Below are 7500 nucleotides of genomic sequence, written 5' to 3'. Positions count from 1 at the left end.
AGAGCCAATCCTTATCCCGAAGTTACGGATCGGTTTTGCCGACTTCCCTTACCTACATTATTCTATGCGGCTAGAGGCTGCTCACCTCGGAGACCTGCTGCGGATATCGGTACGAACCGACGCGAAGACTCCGCGTGGCCCTCTCTCGAATTTTCAAGGTCCGCGTGGGGGTCACGGACACCGCCGCAACGAGCGGTGCTCTTCGCGCTCGCGTCCCTATCGCCCGGCTAGAGGATTCCAGGGACGTACAACGCTCACAGAGAAAAGAGAACTCTTCCCGGACCCCCCGGCGGCTTCTTCGAGTTCATTCCGGTCGCCCGGACGAGACAAAAGAGCCCCGAACACTAGGGAGCGGTTCCGCGTCGGGTTCCGGAATACGGACCGGATTCCCTCTCGCCCCATGGGCGATTCGAAAACGCCTTCGCCCGTGGTACGAGGATCTCTCCCCGGGCTTAGGATCGACTGACTCTTGGACAACGGCTGTTCACAAGAAACCCTTCTCCACGGCAGCCCCCGAGGGCCCCTCTCGAGTATTTGCTACTACCACCAAGATCTGCACCGACGGCGGCTCCAGGCGGTCTCGCGACCTGCCCTTCGACGCACACCGCCGCGCCATCCTACTCGTCGGGGCTTGCCGGGACCGGCCGCCGCGAGCGACGACCGGCCCCACTGTGCCGCCGACGGCCGAGTATAGGCACGACGCTCCAGCGCCATCCATTTTCAGAGCTAGTTGCTTCGGCAGGTGAGTTGTTACACACTCCTTAGCGGATTCCGACTTCCATGGCCACCGTCCTGCTGTCATCAGCAACCAACGCCTTTCATGGTCTCTGAATACGCGTCGATTTCGGCGCCTTAACTCGGCGTTCGGTTCATCCCGCAGCGCCAGTTCTGCTTACCAAAAATGGCCCACTAAGCGCCTAGGGTTCCGTCGCCGGCTTCGCACGCGGTTCACGCGGTGTACCAGGTAAAGCCGGCGATCTCACCCATTTATAGTTTGAGAATAGGTTGAGGTCGTTTCGGCCCCAATGTCCTCTAATCATTCGCTTTACCGTATGAGACATCCTCCGTGTTACGAGCGGGTTGTTACCGCGCCGTACAGCGCGGAGTCCCACCGGCGTCCGTACGCCCGCGAACGGGCGGGACACATCGGCGCCAGCTATCCTGAGGGAAACTTCGGATGGAACCAGCTACTAGATGGTTCGATTAGTCTTTCGCCCCTATACCCAGCTCAGACGATCGATTTGCACGTCAGAATCGCTGCGGACCTCCATCAGGGTTTCCCCTGACTTCATCCTGGCCAGGCATAGTTCACCATCTTTCGGGTACCAACGTGTGCGCTAAGGGTGCGCCCCCGGACGGCCGGAGCCGACCTGGCGGAGACGCCCCCGGACTGCGGACCAGCGCGACTTTGAACGCCGGTGGGTTCGGTCGCTAGGCCATCGTCCGCACCGTAAACGGTTCACTTTCATTGCGCCAAACGTGGTTTTTCGTGAGATCACCGTTGACTCGCGCACACGTTAGACTCCTTGGTCCGTGTTTCAAGACGGGTCGGAAAGTAGCCCGAAACTCGTCGCCGACCGACGGGACCCCGCCTGCGACGGGGCCGCGTCGACGGTTCATGCCGTCGGGCGAGCCGACCAGGAGCACCGGGGTTCGGCGCGAACGGTCACGCCGAGGCGCGACCGCCGCGACGAACCGCCACCCGGGCCCTTCGGCCGGCGCCCAACGAGTCGCGACGTCCGCTGACCGAGCGAAAGATCCGGCCGGCGGTGAGACCACCGACCGTGAATTCGCCCGGCGGGGACTCGCGGGCTCTGTCCGTTTACACCCGAACGGTTTCACGTTCTTATGAACTCTCTCTTCAAAGTTCTTTTCAACTTTCCCTCACGGTACTTGTCCACTATCGGTCTCGTGGCCGTATTTAGCCTTAGATGGAGTTTACCACCCGCTTCGGGCTGCACTCTCAAGCAACCCGACTCGAAGGCGCGGTCCGATCCCGGAACGCTGTGACGGCCTCTACTGGCCTGGCACCATCTGCGGGCCATGGCCCCGTTCAAGGGAGACTTGGACCGTCACGTGCGCCCCGGCAACGAGGCCGGCCCGTACGCCACAACTCCCATACGTGCCGCGACACAAAAGTGCGCGGCGGGATTCGGCGATGGGCTTTTCCCTGTTCGCTCGCCGCTACTGGGGGAATCACGGTTGTTTTCTTTTCCTCCGCTTATTAATATGCTTAAATCCGGCGGGTAGTCCCGCCTGATCTGAGGTCGGAACAAGTGTGTGGTACGTGTGGTGGTGGTAACTGGTGCGCGGGTCCGCGCTCCGTCCGCGCGGCGACGGTCCGCGTCCGCTTCTCGGTTGCCGGAGAGGTGGCGTCTCGAGGACGACTCTCAGCCGACCCGGCCGCGCTCTCGCGCGGCGGGCGGACGGGGACGTGCCGTTCGACGGCGCGAGAACCCGTGACTGTTTGCCGTCACAACTTGGGCGGACGACCGGGGGCAGCCGCGAGCGGTAGCCCGCGTTTTCCCCGGTCGAGCCGCCAAACTCGCGCGGGCGCGGCGTGCGGCCGACGGGCGCGCGGGCGCCGGTCCCCGTGAGGACCGGACGCGGCGCGCGCGCTCCGCCGGACGCCTGCCGTGCCGGCGCATCGGTCTGGCCGAGTATCCGGTATACGACCCTCAGACAGGCGTGGCCCGGGACCCGCGGGTCACCGAGGCCGCAATGTGCGTTCGACTGGTCGATGTTCGTATAACCTGCGGATTACACGACGACGCGCAGATAGCTGCGGTCTTCATCGATCCACGAGCCAAGTGATCCGCCGTTCGGGGTCGGGTGTTTGTTTTTTTTTTTTCGTTTACACAATCGTCTTCCGACGACGGTAACCATCTTTCGGTCGACTCTCGGTCGGGGGTCGCGGCGCGCGGGCGGTCGGCGGACGACAACCGTGCGCGGTTGTCGCGCGCGAGCGCACGCGGCCACGGGGTCGGATTAGGCGCGCGCGAGACCGGCAAGCGAGTCGCCGGCGCCGCGGGCCCGTCTCTAATGATCCTTCCGCAGGTTCACCTACGGAAACCTTGTTACGACTTTTACTTCCTCTAAACGGCCGAGTTCGGTCATCTTCCCGGTCGCGCGACGACCCAGCCCCCGAGGGGGCCGAATAACGCGCGTCCAGTCCGAAGACCTCACTGCGGTCGTTCAATCGGTAGTAGCGACGGGCGGTGTGTACAAAGGGCAGGGACGTAATCAACGCGAGCTGATGACTCGCGCTTACTGGGAATTCCTCGTTCACGTGGAAAAATTGCAAGCCACGATCCCTAAGCACGAAGGAGGTTCAGCGGGTTACCCGGAAGCCTGTCGGCCCAGGAATGTTAACACACGCTGATTCCTTCAGTGTAGCGCGCGTGCGGCCCAGAACATCTAAGGGCATCACAGACCTGTTATCGCTCAGTCTCGTGCGGCTATTTTCGTCCGCCGCCTGTCCCTCTAAGAAGAGTTTAAGCTCCTGGGAGCCGGCGGTAGCCCTAGTAACGTATCGTGATCCGCCGGCGACGGCCGCGAACGCGGCGCGCTTCACCGCGGAGCCCAGCGCACGACTGACGCACGGCGACCGGAGGTTGCCCCCCGACCCCCGCACGCCCGCCGCACGCCGGGACGCGGATGGCGCGGCCGCGCCCGACGACCGCCGTGGACGACGGGCGAACGCGTTCGGGGATACCGGGCCGAGCCGACGGGAACGCGAACGCAGACGGCCGAAACCGCCGGCGCCGCGCCCACGCCGACCCGGGTTTACCCGCCTAGTTAGCAGGACAGAGTCTCGTTCGTTATCGGAATTAACCAGACAGATCGCTCCACCAACTAAGAACGGCCATGCACCACCACCCACCGAATCAAGAAAGAGCTCTCAATCTGTCAATCTTTCCGGTGTCCGGGCCTGGTGAGGTTTCCCGTGTTGAGTCAAATTAAGCCGCAGGCTCCACTCCTGGTGGTGCCCTTCCGTCAATTCCTTTAAGTTTCAACTTTGCAATCATACTTCCCCCGGAACCGAAAAGCTTCGGTTTCCCGGAAGCTGCCCGCCGGGTCGTTAATGAAACGCCGGCGGATCGCTAGCTGGCATCGTTTACAGTTAGAACTAGGGCGGTATCTGATCGCCTTCGAACCTCTAACTTTCGTTCTTGATCATACGAGAACGTACTTGGCAAATGCTTTCGCGTCAGTTCGTCTCGAGACGATCCAAGAATTTCACCTCTAACGTCTCGGTACGAATGCCCCCGCCCGTCTCTGTTGATCATTACCTCCGGTCCCGAAAACCGGCCCGGCGGGACGCGCGGGCGACTGGCGCCCGCGGCCCGGCGGCCCGCGCACGGAAACGCCCCGGAAGGCGGTTTCGCGCGCCCGCGAAGGGCGGAGATGCGCGGGACCGAGGTCTTGTTCCATTATTCCATGCGACCAGTATTCAGGGCCTTTTGACGAGACGGCCGTGAAGCCGCCCCGCCAGATTTGAGCCTGCTTTGAGCACTCTAATTTGTTCAAAGTAAACGTGTCGGCCCGCCGACGGCACTCGGTGAAGAGCACCGCGCAGCAAGATTGGAGTAGGCGGCCGCCGTCGTCGAACCCCGACGGCCGCGCGACGCGTGGCCGCGCGGCGCGCCGGGAGCACGAGACACGTGTCCGCCTGCCGACAATACGTCCGGCCGACGTGCCGGTAACTAACACCCCGAGACGGCTGACGAGCGCGACGGCGACCGCGCCGACGGGACACGTGGTCCCGCGGCACGGCCGGCCGCGACACGCCGGACCGCCAGGGTGGTCCGGCACCGCCCAGACACAGATCCGACTACGAGCTTTTTAACCGCAACAACTTTAATATACGCTATTGGAGCTGGAATTACCGCGGCTGCTGGCACCAGACTTGCCCTCCAATTGATCCTCGTTTAAAGGTTTTAAAGTGTTCTCATTCCGATTACGGGGCCTCGGATGAGTCCCGTATCGTTATTTTTCGTCACTACCTCCCCGTTCCGGGAGTGGGTAATTTGCGCGCCTGCTGCCTTCCTTGGATGTGGTAGCCGTTTCTCAGGCTCCCTCTCCGGAATCGAACCCTGATTCCCCGTTACCCGTTACCACCACGGTAGGCATGGAACCTACCGTCGACAGTTGATAAGGCAGACATTTGAAAGATGCGTCGCCGGTACGGAGACCGTGCGATCAGCTCGAAGTTATTCAGAGTCACCAGGTCTTTGCGCGGGCCGCGATCGGGACGCGCACGAAGCGCGCCGCGACGGGCCGGTTTTGATCTAATAAAAGCGTTCCTCCCGCGCGCGACGCCCGAGAGCGCCGCGACGGTCGGAACTCTGTCGGCATGTATTAGCTCTAGAATTACCACAGTTATCCAAGTAACTTGGGTACGATCTAAGGAACCACAACTGATTTAATGAGCCTTTCGCGGTTTCACCTTAATGCGGCTTGCACTGAGACATGCATGGCTTAATCTTTGAGACAAGCATATGACTACTGGCAGGATCAACCAGGGATCTCGGGTTTACTGCTACCGCGCCCCGCGACCGCCACGCGCGTGGCGGCCTGGGACGCGTGCGTCCGAGCGCCGGTCCGACGCCCCGCGGAAGGGGGCGGCGAGCCGACGCCGAGGGCGATCGCGTGGCCGGGACCGCTGTGGGTCACGGCCGCGCGACCGACCGCGGTTCAACAACAACAAAATGTGTGTGTGGTGTGGTCGGCACACGGAGTGCGACACGTTGACGAGACGGACCGGGTGACGGTCGACCGCCGGGTTCGGGTGACGGTGTGTGCACGGGTCCCCGGCGAGCGTACCGAGACCGGCTCTCGCCCGATTCGTAACGGCCCCCAGCCGAGATCGAGGGGGAAGCCGGGACGCGACGCGAAGTCCGCCGTCCCGTGGCTTCGCCCCGGCGACCGCCGGGCGCGGCGACGATGGCCGGCCGCGGCGGGAATGTTCTGGCGTCGAGTGTTCGTGACACGCGGAACGGTAACGGGAGTCGTCATCGGTGTGGATTGGCGCGCGCCGCGCAAACACCGGCTGGTGGACGCGCGGCGCCGGTTGAGTTTCGCCACTCGGATTGCGAGATGGGTCGGCGGCCGAAACGCGGACGCGTGTCACCTTCCGCCGGCTCTCACCGGACCGGCCACTCAACCGACGGTGTCCCGCGTACGTGGACGACCGTCAGTTGGCGGCGACCGGTGGGCGCCGCGAGGTGTACGCGCCGTCTTCGGCGTCGCCCGTGGCTTTGCTGTTGTGGTGTTCGTGATCGGCGGCCGGCCGTCGACTGCAACGCCGACGACCGAACCGCTCACAAATTTACAAAATCCCGGGTTTTTCCACCTTAATGGCGTAGCGTCGTTCGTGTAACAGTGGACGCGCGCCCGTGGACTACCGCAATCCGCGCCCGTATCGGATCCCCCCGCCCGAACACTAATACCCCCGCCACAATCGCATTTCGCCTAACGTTGTTACAAGTCGTCGACCACCGTACGCACGCCGCTTGGCGGCACGGCACGAAAAAAAGTGGCGGGACGCAAATCTAGCCGGCCGACCACCTACGACACCGACCACCGGGCGCGCGGATTGGGACAGTGATAATACATTTCGTCTAACCGACCACCCGTAATGGCGTAGCGTCGCTCGTGCAACAGTGGACGCGCGCCCGTCAACTACCGCAATCGGCGCGCGTATCGGTTCCCCCCACCCGAACACTAATACCCCCGCCGCAATCGCACAATCGAAAAATATTTAAAAATCGCATCACGTCCGTCGGACCTACTATTCCTGATAGTATTCGGTGCGCCCGACGAGATCACCTCTTTGGTTCGTCCACCGAACACCGACCGATAACGAGTTATTGGGTTTGGAAAAAATCGCGATCCAAAAACTCCGGTTTCGAAACCCCGTGCAACGTCGACGTCCGGGCAGCCCGCATGCGACCTACCCCGGCTCGACGGACCACCGTGGACGGTCGACTGGAAAATAAAACGTGTTCATCGTAAACGACGTTAGGACGCGCGTAACAGTGCTACGTAATTTTTTTTCACCCGACCACCCGACATGAACAAATCTTCTCCCGTCCCACCGACCGCGGTCTACCCGGGCCACCCGAGCGCATTTCGTCTAACCGACCACCCGTGACGTTGTTACAAGTCGTCGACCACCGTACGCACGCCGCTTGGCGGCACGGCACGAAAAAAAATGGCGGGACGCAAATCTAGCCGGCCGCCATGCGGTCCCGAGTAGCAGTACCGGCCGACCGCCTACGACACCGACCACCGGGCGCGCGGATTGGGACAGTGATAATACATTTCGTCTAACCGACCACCCGTAATGGCGTAGCGTCGCTCGTGCAACAGTGGACGCGCGCCCGTCAACTACCGCAATCGGCGCGCGTATCGGTTCCCCCCACCCGAACACTAATACCCCCGCCACAATCGCACAATCGAAAAATATTTAAAAATCGCATCACGTCCGTCGGACCT

General features: G+C 62.3%; 3 non-coding genes across 3 annotated transcripts in view; all 3 read right to left on the bottom strand.

Annotated features, from left to right (window-relative positions):
- LOC149053958 (large subunit ribosomal RNA) overlaps positions 1 to 2270 on the bottom strand; it is a 4199-nt gene extending 1929 nt beyond the window's left edge. Inside the window, exon 1 of the ribosomal RNA XR_016192416.1 lies at positions 1 to 2270. This exon is cut by the window's left edge and continues 1929 nt beyond it. This is a non-coding gene — a ribosomal RNA (large subunit ribosomal RNA).
- A 402-nt stretch (positions 2271 to 2672) lies between these two features.
- On the bottom strand, positions 2673 to 2830 carry LOC149053957 (5.8S ribosomal RNA). The gene has a single exon (XR_016192422.1). It is a non-coding gene; the product is annotated as a 5.8S ribosomal RNA (ribosomal RNA).
- Positions 2831 to 3040: 210 nt separating this feature from the next.
- Positions 3041 to 5528, bottom strand: LOC149053956 (small subunit ribosomal RNA). The gene has a single exon (XR_016192407.1). It is a non-coding gene; the product is annotated as a small subunit ribosomal RNA (ribosomal RNA).
- Positions 5529 to 7500: the final 1972 nt, after the last annotated feature.

The sequence above is a fragment of the Diuraphis noxia genome, unplaced genomic scaffold, assembly GCF_037042655.1.
Source record: "Diuraphis noxia isolate RWA-SAM2 unplaced genomic scaffold, SU_Dnox_SAM2 contig0019, whole genome shotgun sequence".
NCBI classification, from domain to species: Eukaryota; Metazoa; Arthropoda; class Insecta; order Hemiptera; family Aphididae; genus Diuraphis; species Diuraphis noxia.
The sequence above is the reverse complement of the archived record's forward strand: the minus strand, read 5'-3'. Positions and strand labels throughout refer to the sequence as shown.